This window comes from Pan troglodytes, chromosome 6, assembly GCF_028858775.2.
Source record: "Pan troglodytes isolate AG18354 chromosome 6, NHGRI_mPanTro3-v2.0_pri, whole genome shotgun sequence".
NCBI lineage: Eukaryota > Metazoa > Chordata > Mammalia > Primates > Hominidae > Pan > Pan troglodytes.
This window is the reverse complement of record NC_072404.2, coordinates 79,460,060-79,475,134: the sequence shown is the minus strand read 5'-3', so window position 1 is coordinate 79,475,134 and position 15,075 is coordinate 79,460,060. Positions and strand designations below refer to the sequence as shown.

The 15,075-nt window shown below is 43.1% G+C and overlaps 1 long non-coding RNA gene across 1 annotated transcript; it reads right to left on the bottom strand.

The window, feature by feature from the left end:
• Positions 1-2,402: 2,402 nt before the first annotated feature.
• Positions 2,403-14,749, bottom strand: LOC134810490 (uncharacterized). Its single transcript, XR_010158735.1, has 2 exons — positions 14,437-14,749; positions 2,403-3,791 (listed from the first exon to the last, which is right to left on the bottom strand). It is a non-coding gene; the product is annotated as an uncharacterized LOC134810490 (long non-coding RNA).
• Positions 14,750-15,075: the final 326 nt, after the last annotated feature.

Sequence of the window (15,075 nt, the reverse complement as noted above, 5' to 3'; positions counted from 1 at the left end):
CCCTCTCACCTGCCCCAGCCTTGCCCCTGATGTTGTGTGGTCTTCTAACACCCAGAACACCACCAGGGGTTTGCTGCAGGTGTTGACTCGGCCAGTTCCATTCCAGGCTCCATCCCAGCACTTATCATTTGCACTGGCATGCAGCATTCCCTCAACCCATGAGCTCCCAATCTCTGGTGTCTACCATAAAACCAGGCACCGAGTAGGCACTTTGTAAAGGTTTGTGACTCTGAACTGAAAAATTTAAAAGTACAAAGCCAGAGCCTCAGTCTCTGGTGAGGCAACCAGAGATGCTAGAAATTGCATATGGGATCCCCTCAAAGCTGCCCTCTGCTAATAGCTACAGGCTCTGGAGTTTAGGTCTGGAGCTGACCAGGCACCCTGTAGGCATTCCCATCCCTCCTCTCTGGGAAACTGAGTCTGCAGAGGGCACAAACGGGGTCTGTGCTGCACCTACAGCTCTTTCCTGAGATTTTTCAGGCCTCAGTGTGTCCCCTGACTTTCCAAGGCTTGGGCAGTCTGACTCCCAAAGGTCTCATCACCTAACATTCTGAGCATATTCAAAGGCACCCACATTCCAACATGAAAGATCATTTTTATCGTACACTTTGGAAAGCCAGGATTTCTCCTCCATATCACTGTGCATATCCAGTGAATTCTACAGAGCGAGAAACATTAAGCTTAAAAATTGTCATCCAGCCAGGTGCGGTGGCTCATGCCTGTAATTCCAGCACTTTGGGAGGCCAAAGGGGTCGGATCACCTGAGGCCAGGAGTTCAAGACCAGCCTGGCTAACATGGCAAAACCCTGTCACTACTAAAAATACAAAAATTAGCCAGGTGTGGTGGTGGGCACCTGTTATCTCAGCTACTTGAGAGGCTGAGGCAGGAGAATCACTTGAACCTGGGAGGTGGAGGTTGCAGTGAGCCAACATCGCACCACTGCACTCCAGCCTTGGCGACAGAGTGAGACTCCATCTGAAAAATAAAAATAAAAAATAAAAATAAAAATTGTTGGCTGGGTGCAGTGGCTCAGGCCTGTAATCCCAGCACTTTGGGAGGCCGAGGTGGGTGGATCACGAGGTCAGGAGATCGAGACCATCCTGGCTAACACAGTGAAATCCCATCTCTACTAAAAAAATGCAAAAAATTAGCCAGGTATGGTGGTGGCGCCTGTAGTCCCAGCTACTTGGGAGGCTGAGGCAGGAGAGTGGTGCAAACCTGGGAGGCGGAGCTTGCAGTGAGCCAAGATCATGCCACTGCACTCCAGCCTGGGTGACAGAACGAGACTCTGTCTCAAAAAAATAAAAATAAATAAATAAATAAAAATTGTCATCCAGCAGTAACAAGATGTTTATAAACATGTTGGGAAAAAAATGCTCGGTGCTGCAAAGAAGAACCAGCACTGAGACAAAGGATTTCTCAGCACGGCAATTTACTCCTATAGGAAGGTACGTCTCGTGAATGGAGCAATGGTGAGAGTACCCAGAACAAAGGAAACCATGGGTTTTTATTATCTGTAACGCAGCCTCTGCTTCTATGTCTTTCCCCTGTTGGCTAGGGTTGGACCCCACAGTCTAAACTAGTCCCTATTGGCTAAACATTTAAACTTTCTTATATAAGGTAGGCAAGTAAGAGGGGTGAGAAGAGAGAGAAGGGGGGTCACTTACAGGGGGACTAGGAAGGTAACCTATTACCTAATAAGGAAAGGAATGTGGACTGGGGTTGTAGCAAGTTCAGGCATGCCTAGGCATGTACAGACAAGTTGGGGTACAGCAAAGGCAAGGGGGTATTTGGATAAGCTGTTTGAAGAGAGAACTTAACTGTATTTAACAATTTCACCCCTTTTGATTTTTATAATCTTTCCTCTTCAGACCTTTCTAACATGTTTTAACTTTGTTGTTCTGCTTGATCTTCTAAAAGAAAGAGCTTATCTGAATAAAGTGGGGGAGAATTGAGGAAAGTGAGGGTTGTCTCAATGAGTTTTTGTATTCATCCTTGAGCACAGGGTATGAGGCAACATCCAACAAGAATTAGTACACTTACAACAATTACCAGGGAGGTAACTATTGAAGTTACTAACTTTTTCCACCCACTTTCCCCTGAGGCTTGTAAAGGGGTCATCTATTCTGGAGTTTTTAGCCAATTCATCTGATAGAGAGGCAAGGCCCTACACGGCCTTTGTGATTGTCCACTGGGGGCTGTGTTTTTAGGGATGAAAGTACAATACTGGGTTCCAATCACGACACAAACGTCACCTTTCTCTGATAGTATCATGGCTAATGCCATCCTATTTTCCCAGGCCATTTGACTGGTGGATCCTAATTGTTCAGCTATTCCTTTAATGGCATCTTTGGTAGAGTTAACAAATCGTTGCTGGTTGTAGTCAATGTAATTTATCTAATTTACATTTTTATTAATAGTTACCCACCAGAACAATGCAATTCAAACTCTGCAACTAACTGGTTTTGAGCTTTAAATTTATTTGGCACTCCTCGTGGAAACTCGATGGCATTTATATAAACCTGAGGATCAAAAGACTCACAAGGGGTCTCTCTCGGCTTACAGACCTTTGCTTTTACTTTCTCAGGTTGATGAAATACCAGGGTGAAAGAGATAGCCAATGGAATTAGAGCACAAGTTTCACTCCATTTGCTTGGCAGAGTGTCCAGCAGGGGTCCACCACAATACCACCATATATCCGCTTGGGGATGGCTAAGGGCAAGCTGATGGGTAAGCTATTGGAAGGGCCTAAGCTCTTTGCATCCCTTTAAGTCTCCAAGGAATGCTACGTTTCTTCCCTGTCATCAGAGACATGAGGTAAACTTGGCATTGGAAGGCAGAGGCTGGATGGCCCTTGGGGTCTGACCCACAGGATGTTGAACTTCTAGGAACAGCAGAGAAAGAGCTTGGCCCGATTTGTCTTCCCAGGCCGTGGGGGTCTTGAAAAAGAGCTACCTTACAGCTCGTGCCTGGTCAGTGGGGAGACTAAGTGGAAAGGGGATGATCTAGGCCTCTGGTCTACCGTGCACACAAGCATAGCAGTCGCTTTTGCTTAGGGTGCGGACGGAATATTTAATCCATTCCAGCCAGGCATTTGTACTTCAGTATCCTGTCTCCATTGCTAGGGTTTGCTTTAGATCTTTTACTTTTATAATGGACACCTTGGTTTTCTCATTAGGTATAGGAATAACAGGTGTAGTTCCTTTAGTAAAATGAAGGTAAGGTTTTAGGGAGGTACAGCCTTCTGAGGAAGCCTAGCCCTGGGACTGAGTGGTCCAGAGAATATCGTACCGGGAATAGCAAGGTAGCCAATGATAAGGAATTTTACAAGGATTATGTTGAGAGTGGGGTGAGTACTAAGGGCAAAGATACTTTTCTGAAGAGGCTGGTTGCCTTTGACTTTGTAGGTCTCCACAGGGTATGGCTAAGCATCAAACACAATAGTTTTGGTGGGGGGGCTGACAGTGGAGTGAGGGAAGAAGCAGAGACAATAAAAGAGATATAAGAGGGTGAGACTTTCCTTAGCTTTAGTTTGTTGGGACTTGATCTTAGAACAATGGTCTATGACTCTAAAGATGGTGGCACTTTCTTGACTCAAGTATGGTGAGTCCACCCTCTTTCTGCTGTTCATACTGTGGTCTCAGTAGTTGGAAGCACTAGGTAGGGTCCTTCCTAAGCCGGTTCGAGTTTTCCTTCTCTCCAGCTCTTAATCAGAACGTGATTTCCAGGTTGACGCAGGTGTGCTGGGAGCTCCAGGAGTGGCAGCTGTACTAAAAGGTGGTCTTCAGCTCTGAGGGAAGAGAAAGTGGAAGATAGACCAAGTATATAGTTTTTGAGAAACTGATCTTTTGTTTTCAACGTAGGAATGTCAGCAGTAGAGTGTAAATAAGGCAACTTACATATTATTTTATAAGGGGATACGCTGACATCTTTCCGAGGGGCGGTCCTGACCCTTAACAAGGCAATGGGGAGGAGTCTCTAAAACTAATTTGTTCAAGTGGCTCCTCAGAGTTTGGTTCATTCTCTATGCTCTTCCTGACAAAGGTGAGTGCCAGGGAGTATGGTATTCCTATGTTATGTTTAGTACTTGGGCTAATTTCTTAATGACATGTGCAGTGAAATGAGTCTTATTATCTGAATCAATATTTTCTATTCATCTAAACCTGGGTATAATATTTTTAATTAATGCTTTCACTACATTACTGGCAGTTGCACTTGAAAAGGGAATAGTCTCTACCCAGTGAGTAAGGTGATCTACTATCACTGGTAGGTACTTTAGGTGACCTATTTGGGGCATTTCAGTGTAATCAATTTGGACACTTTGGAACGGCCTTAATCCTGAGTCCTTTTCTTTAAGGGGCGACCTTCTTAGAGTTTGCTTATTAGTTTTTTTTGTTCGTTTGTTTGTTTTTTTTACATATTAGGCAACTATCTGTAACTTGTTTTGCCAAAGCATAAATTTTTATACATCCATAGACTCTGAGAACTGCATTACATTTAGCTTGGGACTTAGGCTGCTGACCGGGGAGATGGTGGAGGCGCTGCTGGCCAGGGCTCAGGCTGCTGCAAGGTCGGCTCTCCTCCATCAAGGACCAGCTCTGGGGTCGCAATGACAGGGGGCAAAAGGGCGGTGTGGGTGCTGTGGCACCCAGGCAGTCTTCTGCCTCCTTTGTCTCCTAGCTGCTGTTTTTCATAGTTCTTAATTTCTCTCACCTTCTTGCTCGCACTTTTTGTCTGTCTCCCGTCTCTTCCTCTCTCTTCCTTTTACACTATCTCTCTCCCCAGATTCACCTTCTGTATTTCTCTTTAATCTGTTTCTTCCAGTTTCTCATTCTCTTCCTCTCTCTCTCTCTCTCCATCTTTCTGTTTCTGTCTAAATCTTTTATTGCTAGACTGAAGTCTCCGAGGAACGCTAAGTTTTCCCCGTTGTGAGAAACACGAGGTAAACTTGGCATTGGAAGGCGGAGGCTGGATGGCCCTTGGGGCCTGACCCGCAGGGTGTTGAACTGGGAACAGCAGAGAAAGAGCTTGGCACGATTTGTCTTCCCAGGCTGTGGGGGTCTTGAAAAAGGGTTACCATACAGCTCATGCCCGCTCGGCGGGGAGACTAAGTGGAGAGGAGATGATCTGGGCCTCTGGTCTACCGTGTGCACAAGCTTTTGCTTAGGGTGCAGACGAAATATTTAATCCGTTCCAGCCAGGCATTTGTATCTCGGTATCCTGTCTCAATTGCTAGGGTTTGTTTTAGATCTTTTATAACGGACACCTTGATTTTAGCATTAGCTATAGGAATAACAGGTGTAGTTCCTTTAGTAAAATGAAGGTAAGATTTTAGGGAGGTACAGCCATTTTTTTTTTTTTTTTTGAGACGGAGTTTCGCTCTTGTTGCCCAGGCTGGAGTGCAATGGCGCAATCTCGGCTCACGGCAACCTCTGCCCCCCAGGTTCAAGCAATTCTCCTGCCTCAGCCTCCCAAGTAGCTGGGATTACAGGCATGCACCACCACACCCAGCTAATTTTGTATTTTTTTTAGTAGAGACTCCTGACCTCAGGTGATCCACCCGCCTCGGCCTCCCAAAGTGCTGGGATTACAGGCGTGAGCCACCGCACCTGGCCACAGCCTTCTTAAGGAAGGGTCTCTTCCTTAAGTCTTTATCTTATTTTCTCTCTCTGCCCCTCCCTCTCTCCCCCATTTCTCTCCCTCTCTGTCTGTCTGTCTGTCTCTCTGTCTCTCTCTCTCGTTCTCTCTCTCACACTCCCTCCCTGTCTCCTCCCCTCCCCCCTCTCCCCCTCTCTCCCCCTCCCCCCTCCCCCTCCCTCCCCCTCCCTGTTTCCTCTCTCCCCCTCCCTGTTTCCTCTCTCCCCCTCCCTGTTTCCTCTCTCCCCCTCCCTGTTTCCTCTCTCCCGCTCCCTGTTTCCTCTCTCCCTCATGCTCAGTCTCTTCCTCTTTCTCTCTCTCTCTGGCTCTCCACATCTGCCGTTTCCTCCCCTTTCTCTTTCCGATTTCCCTTCTCACTTTCTCCCTTCCTACCTCTCCCAGTTTCTCTTTCCTCTCTTCTTACATATACTTTTGAGCTTCTCCTATTTCCTTTTACACTTGTGAAATGTCTGGCACAACCAGATAAAACTGCTGTCTTTTCCTCTCTTCTTCTTCTTTTACTACCATTTTCCTTCTTGCTTTTCAGACAACACTAAAACTTTTAACAAAATTTTTGAAGTGGTTTTCTTTTAGTAGTCTAGAATACACTAAGTCATTTCATGGGTCTTTACCCTGAAATGCTACACTTTAAAAATGGCAGTTTTCTTAATTGGCTTAAAATCAGTGTGGCTTGGTTTTACTTGGTAAAGTTGGTGTGATTAAATATATATATATATATATATACACACACACACATATATACACATATATATACACACACATACATACACACATATATACACACACACACACACATTTTTAATCAGGAAGAAAAATAGTTTAAAGACTTGCTAATTTGAAAAAGCATTAAAAAAAGCAAATGCTAAAAACTACAATAAAATAAATTAATTGGCAGGTTAAATGAATGTAAAATGAGGAATGTATGGTGAAAAACCAACTAATAGCATTCCAGTTGATAAAATTAAAAACCTACTTAGGCTTATAGTTTATTTTCTAACGAAGTTATGTTTCAATGTAAATTTTGAAATACTTTAAACATACATTTCATGTAGATTTTGAGTGCCAGTGTTAAAATTTCAAATTATACGTGCAAGGCTTATTAAAGAAGCACTGGTAGAATTCCAGTATTTGCAAAATTCTAAGTTTTGGTGAATATTGTAAATATTACAATTGGTATTAGAAAACCAGGATGAATCCAGAATAAGAGAACATCTATTTTATAAATATTTTATTTGATTAAAAATACCAGGCTTGCATGTTCTAAATAATTCAAGAAAATATTTTTTAAAAAGGACTGCAATTTAACAGTAATCTGTATATCTTTAGCTGCCATTAAAAAAAGAAAAAAGAACAACCAAAAAAATGAGAATGTTACAACTGGTATAAAGTAAACTTATGAGGCTTTTATTACAAGAAAACAAAACTGTATACATTTATAAACAGTCTTTCCACCAGTTAACACACAGAGCCTTTTCTTTCTTTTTTTTTTTTTAATTATACTTTAAGTTCTGGGGTACATGTGCAGAATGTGCAGATTTATTACGTAGGTATACATGTGCCATGGTAGTTTGCTCCACCCATCAACCTGTCATCTACATTAGGTATTTCTCCTAATGCTATCCCTCCCCTACCCCCACCCTCTGACAGGCCCCAGTGTGTGATATTCCCCTCCCTGTGTCCATGTGTTTTCATTGTTCAACTCCCACTTAGGAATGAGAACATGTGGTGTTCAGTTTTCTGTTCTTGTGTTAGTTTGCTGAGAATGATGGTTTCCAGCTTCAGCCATGTCCCTGCAAAGAACAGGAACTCATCCTTGTTTATGGCTGCATAGTATTCCATGGTGTATATGTGCCACATTTTCTTTATCCAGTCTATCACTGATGGGCATTTGGGTTGGTTCCAAGTCTTTGCTATTGTGAACAGTGCTGCAATATACATACATGTGCATGTGTCTTTATAGTAGAATGATTTATAATCCTTTGGGTATAGACCCAGTAATGGGATTGCTGGGTCAAATGGTATTTCTGGTTCTAGATCCTTGAGGAATCACCACACTGTCTTCCACAATGGTTGAACTAATTTACACTCTCACCAACAGTGTAAAAGCATTCCTATTTCTCCACATTCTCTCCAGCATCTGTTGTTTCCTGACTTTTTAATGATCGCCATTCTAACTGGTGTGAGATGGTATCTCATTGTGGTTTTAATTTGCATTTCTCTAATGACCATATGAGCATTTGCTCATATGTTTGTTAGCTGCATAAATGTCATCTTTTGAGAAATGTCTGTTCGTATTCTTTGCCTACTTTTTGTTGGGGTTGTTTTTTTTCTTGTAAATTTGTTTAAGTTCTTTGTAGATTCTGGGTATTAGCCCTTTGTCAGATGGATAGATTGCAACAATTTTCTCCCATTCTGTAGGTTGCCTGTTCACTCTGATGATAGTTTCTTTTGCTGTGCAGAAGCTTTTTATTTTAATTAGATCCCATTTGACTATTTTGGCTTTTGTTGCCATCGCTTTTGGTGTTTTAGTCATGAAGTCTTTGCCCATGCCTATGTCCTGAATGGTATTGCCTAGGTTTTTTTTTCTAGGATTTTTATAGTTTTAGGTCTTACATTTAAGTCTTTAATCCATCTTGAGTTAATTTTTGTATAAGGTGTGAGGAAGGGATCCAGTTTCGGTTTTCTGCATACGGCTAGCCAGTTTTCCCAGCACTATTTATTAAATAGGGAATCCTTTCCCTATTGCTTGTTTTTGTCAGCTTTGTCAAAGATCAGATGGTTGTAGATGTGTGGTGTTATTTCTGAGGCCTCTGTTCTGTTCCATTGGTCTATATATCTGTTTTGGTACCAGTACCATGCTGTTTTTGTTACTGCAGTCTTGTAATATAGTTTGAAGTCAGGTAGCGTGATGCCTCCAGCTTTGTTCTTTTTGCTTAGGTTGTCTTGGCTATGCTGTCTCATTTTTGGTTCCATATGAAATTTAAAGTAGTTTTTTCCATTTCTGTGAAGAAAGTCAATGGTAGCTTGATGGGGATAGCATTGAATCTGTAAATTATTTTGGGCAGTATGGCCATTTTCATGATATCCATTCTTCCTATCCATGAACATGGAACGTTTTTTCATTTGTGTCCTCTCTTATTTCCTTGAGCAGTGGTTTATAGTTCTCCTTGAAGAGGTCCTTCACATCACTTGTAAGTTGTATTCCTAGGTATTTTATTCTCTTTGTAGCAATTGTGAATGGGAGTTCACTCATGATTTGGCTCTCTGTTTGTCTAGTTATTGGTGTTAGGAATGCCTGTGATTTTTGAACATTGATTTTGTATCCTGAGACTTTGCTGAAGTTGCTTATCAGCTTAAGGAGATTTTGGGCTGAGATGATGGGGTTTTCTAAGTATATAATCACATCATCTGCAAACAGAGACAATTTGACTTCCTCTTTTCCTAATCGAATGCCCTTTATTTTTTTCTCCTGCTTGATTGCCCTGGCCATAACTTCCAATACTATGTTGAATAGGAGTGGTGAGAGATGGCATCCTTGTCTTGTGCCCGTTTTCGAAGGGAATGCTTCCAGTTTTTGCCCATTCAGTATGATATTGGCTGTGTGTTTTTCATAAGTAGCTCTTATTATGTTGAGATACATTCCCTCAATACCTAGTTTATTGAGAGTTTTTAGCATGAAGGGCTGTTGAATTTTATCAAATGCCTTTTCTGCATCAATTGAGATAATCATGTGGTTTTTGTTGTTGGTTCTGTTTATGTGATGGATTACATTTACTGATTTGTGTATGTTGAACCAGCCTTGCATCCCAGGTATGAAGCTGACTTGATGGTGGATAAAGCTTTTTGATGTGCTGCTGGATTCAGTTTGCCAGTATTTTATTGAGGATTTTTGCATCGATGTTCATCAGGGATATTGGCCTAAAATTTTCTTTTTTTGTTGTGTCTCTGCCAGGTTTTGGTATCAGGATGATGCCAGCCTCATAAAATGAGTTAGGATTCTCTCATTTTCTATTGTTTGGAATAGTTTCAGAAGGAATGGTACCAGCTCCTCTTTGTACCTCTGGTAGCATTCGGTTGTGAATCCATGTGGTCCTGGACTTTTTTTGGTTGGTAGGCTATTAATTACTGCCTCAGTTTCAGAACTTATTATTGGTCTATTCAGGGATTCGACTTCTTCCTGGTTTAGTCTTGGGAGGGTGTATGTGTCCAGGAATTTATCCATTTCTTCTAGATTTCCTAGTTAATTTGTATAGAAGTGTTTATAATATTCTCTGATGGTAGTTTGTATTTCTGTGGGATCAGTGGCAATATCCCCTTTATCATTTTTTATTGCATCTATTTAATTCTTCTCTCTTTTCTTTTTTATTAGTCTGGCTAGCAGTCTATTTTGTTGATCTTTTAAAAAAAGCTCCTGGATTCATTGATTTTTTGAAGGGTTTTTCGTGTTTCTATCTCCTTCAGTTCTCCTCTGAGCTTAATTATTTCTTGTCTTCTGCTAGCTTTTGAATTTGTTTGCTCTTGCTTCTCTAGTTCTTTTAATTTTGATGTTAGGGTGTTGATTTTAGATCTTTCCTGCTTTCTCTTGTGGACATTTAGTGCTATAAATTTCCCTCTACACACTGCTTTAAATGTGTCCCCGATATTCTGGTACATTGTGTTTTTGTTCTCGTTGGTTTCAAAGAACATCTTTATTTCTGCCTTCATTTTGTTATTTACCCAGTAGTCATTCAGGAGCAGGTTGTTCAGTTTCCATGTAGTTGTGCAGTTTTGAGTGAGTTTATTAATCCTGAGTTCTAATTTGATTGCACTGTGGTCTGAGAGACTGTTTATTAGATTTCCATTCTTTTGCATTTGCTGGGGAGTGTTTTACTTCCAATTATGTGATCAGTTTTTAGAATAAGTGCGATGTGGTGCTGAGAAGAATGTATATTCTGTTGATTTGGGGTGGAGAGTTCTGTAGATGTCTATTAGGTCTGTTTGGTCCAGAGCTGAGTTCAAGTCCTGGATATCCTTGTTAATTTTCTGTCTCGTTGATCTGTCTAGTGTTGACAGTGAGGTGTTAAAGTCTCCCACTATTATTGTGTGGGAGTCTAAGTCTCTTTGTAGGGCTCTAAGAACTTGCTTTATGAATCTGGGTGCTCCTGTATTGGATGCATATTTATTTAGGATAGTTAGCTCTTCTTGTTGCATTGATCCCCTTATCATTATGTAATACCCTTCTTTGTCTCTTTTGATTTTTGTTGACTTAAAGTCTGTTTTATCAGAGACTAGGATTCCAACCCTTGCTTTTTTTTGCTTTCCATTTGCATGGTAAATATTCCTCCATCACTTTATTTTGAGCCTATGTGTGTCTTTGCACATGAGATGGGTTTCCTGAATACAGTACATTGATGGGTCTTGACTCTTTATCCAATTTGCCAGTCTGTGTCTTTTAATTGGAGCATTTAGCCCATTTATATTTATGGTTAATATTGTTATGTGTGAATTTGATCCATCATTATGACGCTAGCTGGTTATTTTGCCCGTTAGTAGATGCAGTTTCTTCATGGTGTCAATGGTCTTTACAATTTGGCATGTTTTTTGCCATGGCTGGTACCGGTCATTTGTTTCCATGTTTAGTGCTTCCTTCAGGAGCTCTTGTAAGGCAGGCCTGGTGGTGACAAAATCTCTCAGCATTTTCTTGTCAGTAAAGGATTTTATTTCTCCTTCACTTATGAAGCTTAGTTTGGCTGGATAGGAAATTCTGGGTTGAAAATTCTTTTCTTTAAGAATGTTGAATATTGGCCCCCACTCTCTTCTGGCTTGTAGGGTTTCTGCCAAGAGATCCGCTGTTAGTCTGATGGGCTTCCCTTTGTGGGTAACCTGACCTTTCTCTCTGACTGATCTTAACATTTTTTCCTTCATTTCAACCTTGGAGAATCTAACGATTATATGTCTTGGGCTTGCTCTTCTTGAAGAATATCTTTGTGGTGTTCTCTGTATTTCCTGAATTTGAATGTTGGCCTGCCTTGCTAGGTTGGGGAGGTTCTCCTGGATAATATCCTGAAGAGTGTTTTCCAACTTGGTTCCATTCTCCCCATCACTTGCAGGTACAGCAATCAAATGTATATTTGGCCTTTTCACATAGTCCCATATTTCTTGGAGGCTTTGTTCCTTTCTTTTCACTCTTTTTTCTCTAATCTTGTTTTCTTGCTTTATTTCATTGAGTTCATCTTCAATCTCTGGTATCCTTTCTTCCACTTGATCAATTCGTCTATTGATACTTGTGTATGCTTCAAGAAGTTCTCGTGCTGTGTTTTTCAGCTCCATCGGGTCATTTATGTTCTTCTCTAAACTGGATATTCTAGTTAGCAATTTGTCTAACCTTTTCGCAAGGTTCTTAGCTTCCTTGCATTGGGTTAGAACATGCTCCTTTAGCTCGGAGGAGTTTGTTATTACCCACCTTCGGAAGCCTACTTCTGTCAATTCGTCAAACTCATTCTCCATCCAGTTTTGTTCCCTTGCTGACAAGGAGTTGTGATCCTTTGGAGGAGAAGAGGCGTTCTGGTTTTTGGAGTTTTCAGCCTTTTTGCGCTGGTTTCTCCCCATCTTCGTGGATTTATCTACCTTTGGCCTTTGATGTTGGTGACCTTCAGATGGGGTCTCGGAGTAGACGTCCTTTTTGTTGATGTTGCTACTATTCTTTTCTGTTTTGTTAGTTTTCCTTCTAACAGGCCCCTCTTCTGCAGGTCTGCTGGAGTTTGCTGGAGGTCCACTCCAGACCCTGTTTTCTCGGGTATCACCAGTGGAGGCTGCAGAATAGCAAAGATTGCTGCCTGTTCCTTCCTCTGGAAGCTTCTTCCAAGAGGGGTGCCCAACAGATGCCAGCGAGAACTCTTTTGTATGATGTGTCTGTTGGCCCCTACTGGGAGGTGTCTCCCAGTCAGGATACACGGGGGTCAGGCACCCACTTGAGGAGACAGCCTGTCCCTTATCAGACCTTGAACACTGTGCTGGGAGATCCACTGCTCTCTTAAGAACTGTCAGGCAGGGACGTTTAAGTCTGCTGAAGCTGCGCCCACAGCTGCCCCTTCCCCCAGGTGCTCTGTCCCAGGGAGATGAGGGTTTTATCCAAAAGTCCCAGAATGGGGCTCCTGCCTTTTTTTTTTAGAGATGCCCTGCCCAGAGAGGAGGAAATCTAAACAGGCAGTCTGGCCTCAGTGGCCTTGTTGAGCTGCAGTGGGCTCCGCCCAGTTTGAACTTCCCAGGGCTTTGTTTACACTGTGAGGGTAAAACCACCTACTCAAGCCTCAGCAATGGCGAACGCCCTCCCTGCACCAAGCTCGAGTGTCCCAGGTCGACCTCAGACTGCTGTGCTAGCAGTGAGAATTTCAAGCCTAGTAGACCTTAGCTTGCTGGGCTCCATGGGAGTGGGACCTGCTGAGACAGGCCATGGAGGCAATCTCCTGGTTTGCCAGTTGTGAAGACCATGGGAAAAGTGCAGTATCTGGGCCGGATTGCACTATTCCTCCTGATCCAGTTTTTCAAAGCTTCCCTTGGCTAGGACAGGGAAATCCCCCGACCCCTTGCACTTCCCAGGTGAGGCGACGCCCCACCCTGCTTCGTCTCACCCTCCGTGGGTTGTACCCACTGTCCAACCAGTCCCAATGAGATGAATTGGGTACCTCACTTGGAAATGCAGAAATCACCCGCTTTCTGTGTTGATCTCGCTGGGAGCTGCAGACTAGAGCTGTTCCTATTCGGCCATCTTGCCAGCAAGTCCCACACAGAGCCTTTTCTACACTGAACTTTCTTTCCATTTGCCACCAGACTGGGCTTTGTCCCTCACTCTCTGGATGCCGGGCAGTGTCTGGTGTGTCTTTACACGCTTGCTGTCCTCTGCCATCTGCATGCCAGAGCCACCTTTGTAAGCATTTTCATTAACTTCTACCTGAGTAACACTGGAAACTGTGGGTGCCCTCCTTTGGGCTGGGAGTTTCCTAGCATAGGGGAGGCTCCCCTCACACTGTTTGTGCACCTCCGGCAGGCCCTGCAGCTCAGGCAGACTGCTTCAGCCTGAGCGGGGAGGGAGGTTAGGGTCAGGAGTGTTATGCGGCTTAGAGGAGTTGGCTTGTGGCTTACTTCCTGCAGTCATTAGGAGGTAAAGAGGGGCAGGCCACTACCACCAACATAGGGCATAATCTATTTCCTCCTGGGAGAAAGGACTCTTGTCATTAATATGTTCTACTAAAAGCTGACAAATCTATTCCTTATTTGACCCAAACTTTGGCCAGAAAACTGAGGATCTGACGATTGGTTCTTGGGTCCAAATAAAACAACAATATTTTATTATCTGTTGCTTTTTTTTATGTTTGATCCTTTGTAGTTCTTCTTTTACTAAGTATATTTCCCGTCCTGGAAGTTAATGGGGGCTCAATCTCTCATATTAGACATTTTTTTGTACCTCCCTCTTGGAGGTTAATGGGGGCTCAATTTCTCATATTAGACATGTCTTGTACCCCTTTTCCTGGAGGCTCAACCCCACTACTGGGGATTCCTTGCACCTTCACACACTTTCAACCTCCAAGATAACCTTCCCACCTCTTAAAGAATACTTCACCACTCCCACGGCTTTTCTTGCCTTGGTATGTCCTGACCAAAGAATACCTCACCGCCCCGGTGGCTTTTCTTGCCTTGGTATATCCCAACCAAAGAATACTTCACTGCCCCTGCAGCTTTTCTTGCCTTGGTCCCGACCACCAAGAAAATCCTTTGTCGGCTCCCATGGCCTTTCTTACCTTGGTCTGTGCACAGTTACCTGATCGCCGCGGTAACTGAAGGCCTTTTCTTCCTGCATTGCTGAGAGTCCAGGTTTATTCATCGCACTGAGGCTGCCACAACAAGGCAGCAGGACGCATCTCCTCACGAGAGGCGATCAGAGACCCTTTCCCAGGGGAGGATTAGTTTCCCCATACAGGCCACTAAATTTGTTGGAAATAAATGCTCGGTGCTGCAAAGAAGAACCAGCACTGAGACAAAAATTCTCTCAGCAAGGCAATTTACTCCCATAGAAGGGTGCGTCTCACAGATGCAGCAATGGCGAGAGCACCCAGAACAAAGGAAAGCAGGGGTTTTAATTATCTCTAACACAGCTTCTGCTTCTGTGTCTTTCCCCTATTGGCTAGGGTTGGACCCCACGGTCTAAACTAGTCCCGATTGGCTAAACATTTAAACTTTCTTAGATAAGGTTGGCACATAAGGGGGGTGAGAAGAGAGAGAAGGGGGGTCATTTACGGAGGTACTAGGAAGGGAACCTATTCCCTAATAAGGAAAGGAATGTGGACTGGGGTTGCAGCAAGTTCAGGCATGCCTAGGCACATTCAGACAAGTCAGGGTGCAGCAAAGGCAAGGGAGTGTTTGGAATTATAGGTTGGAGA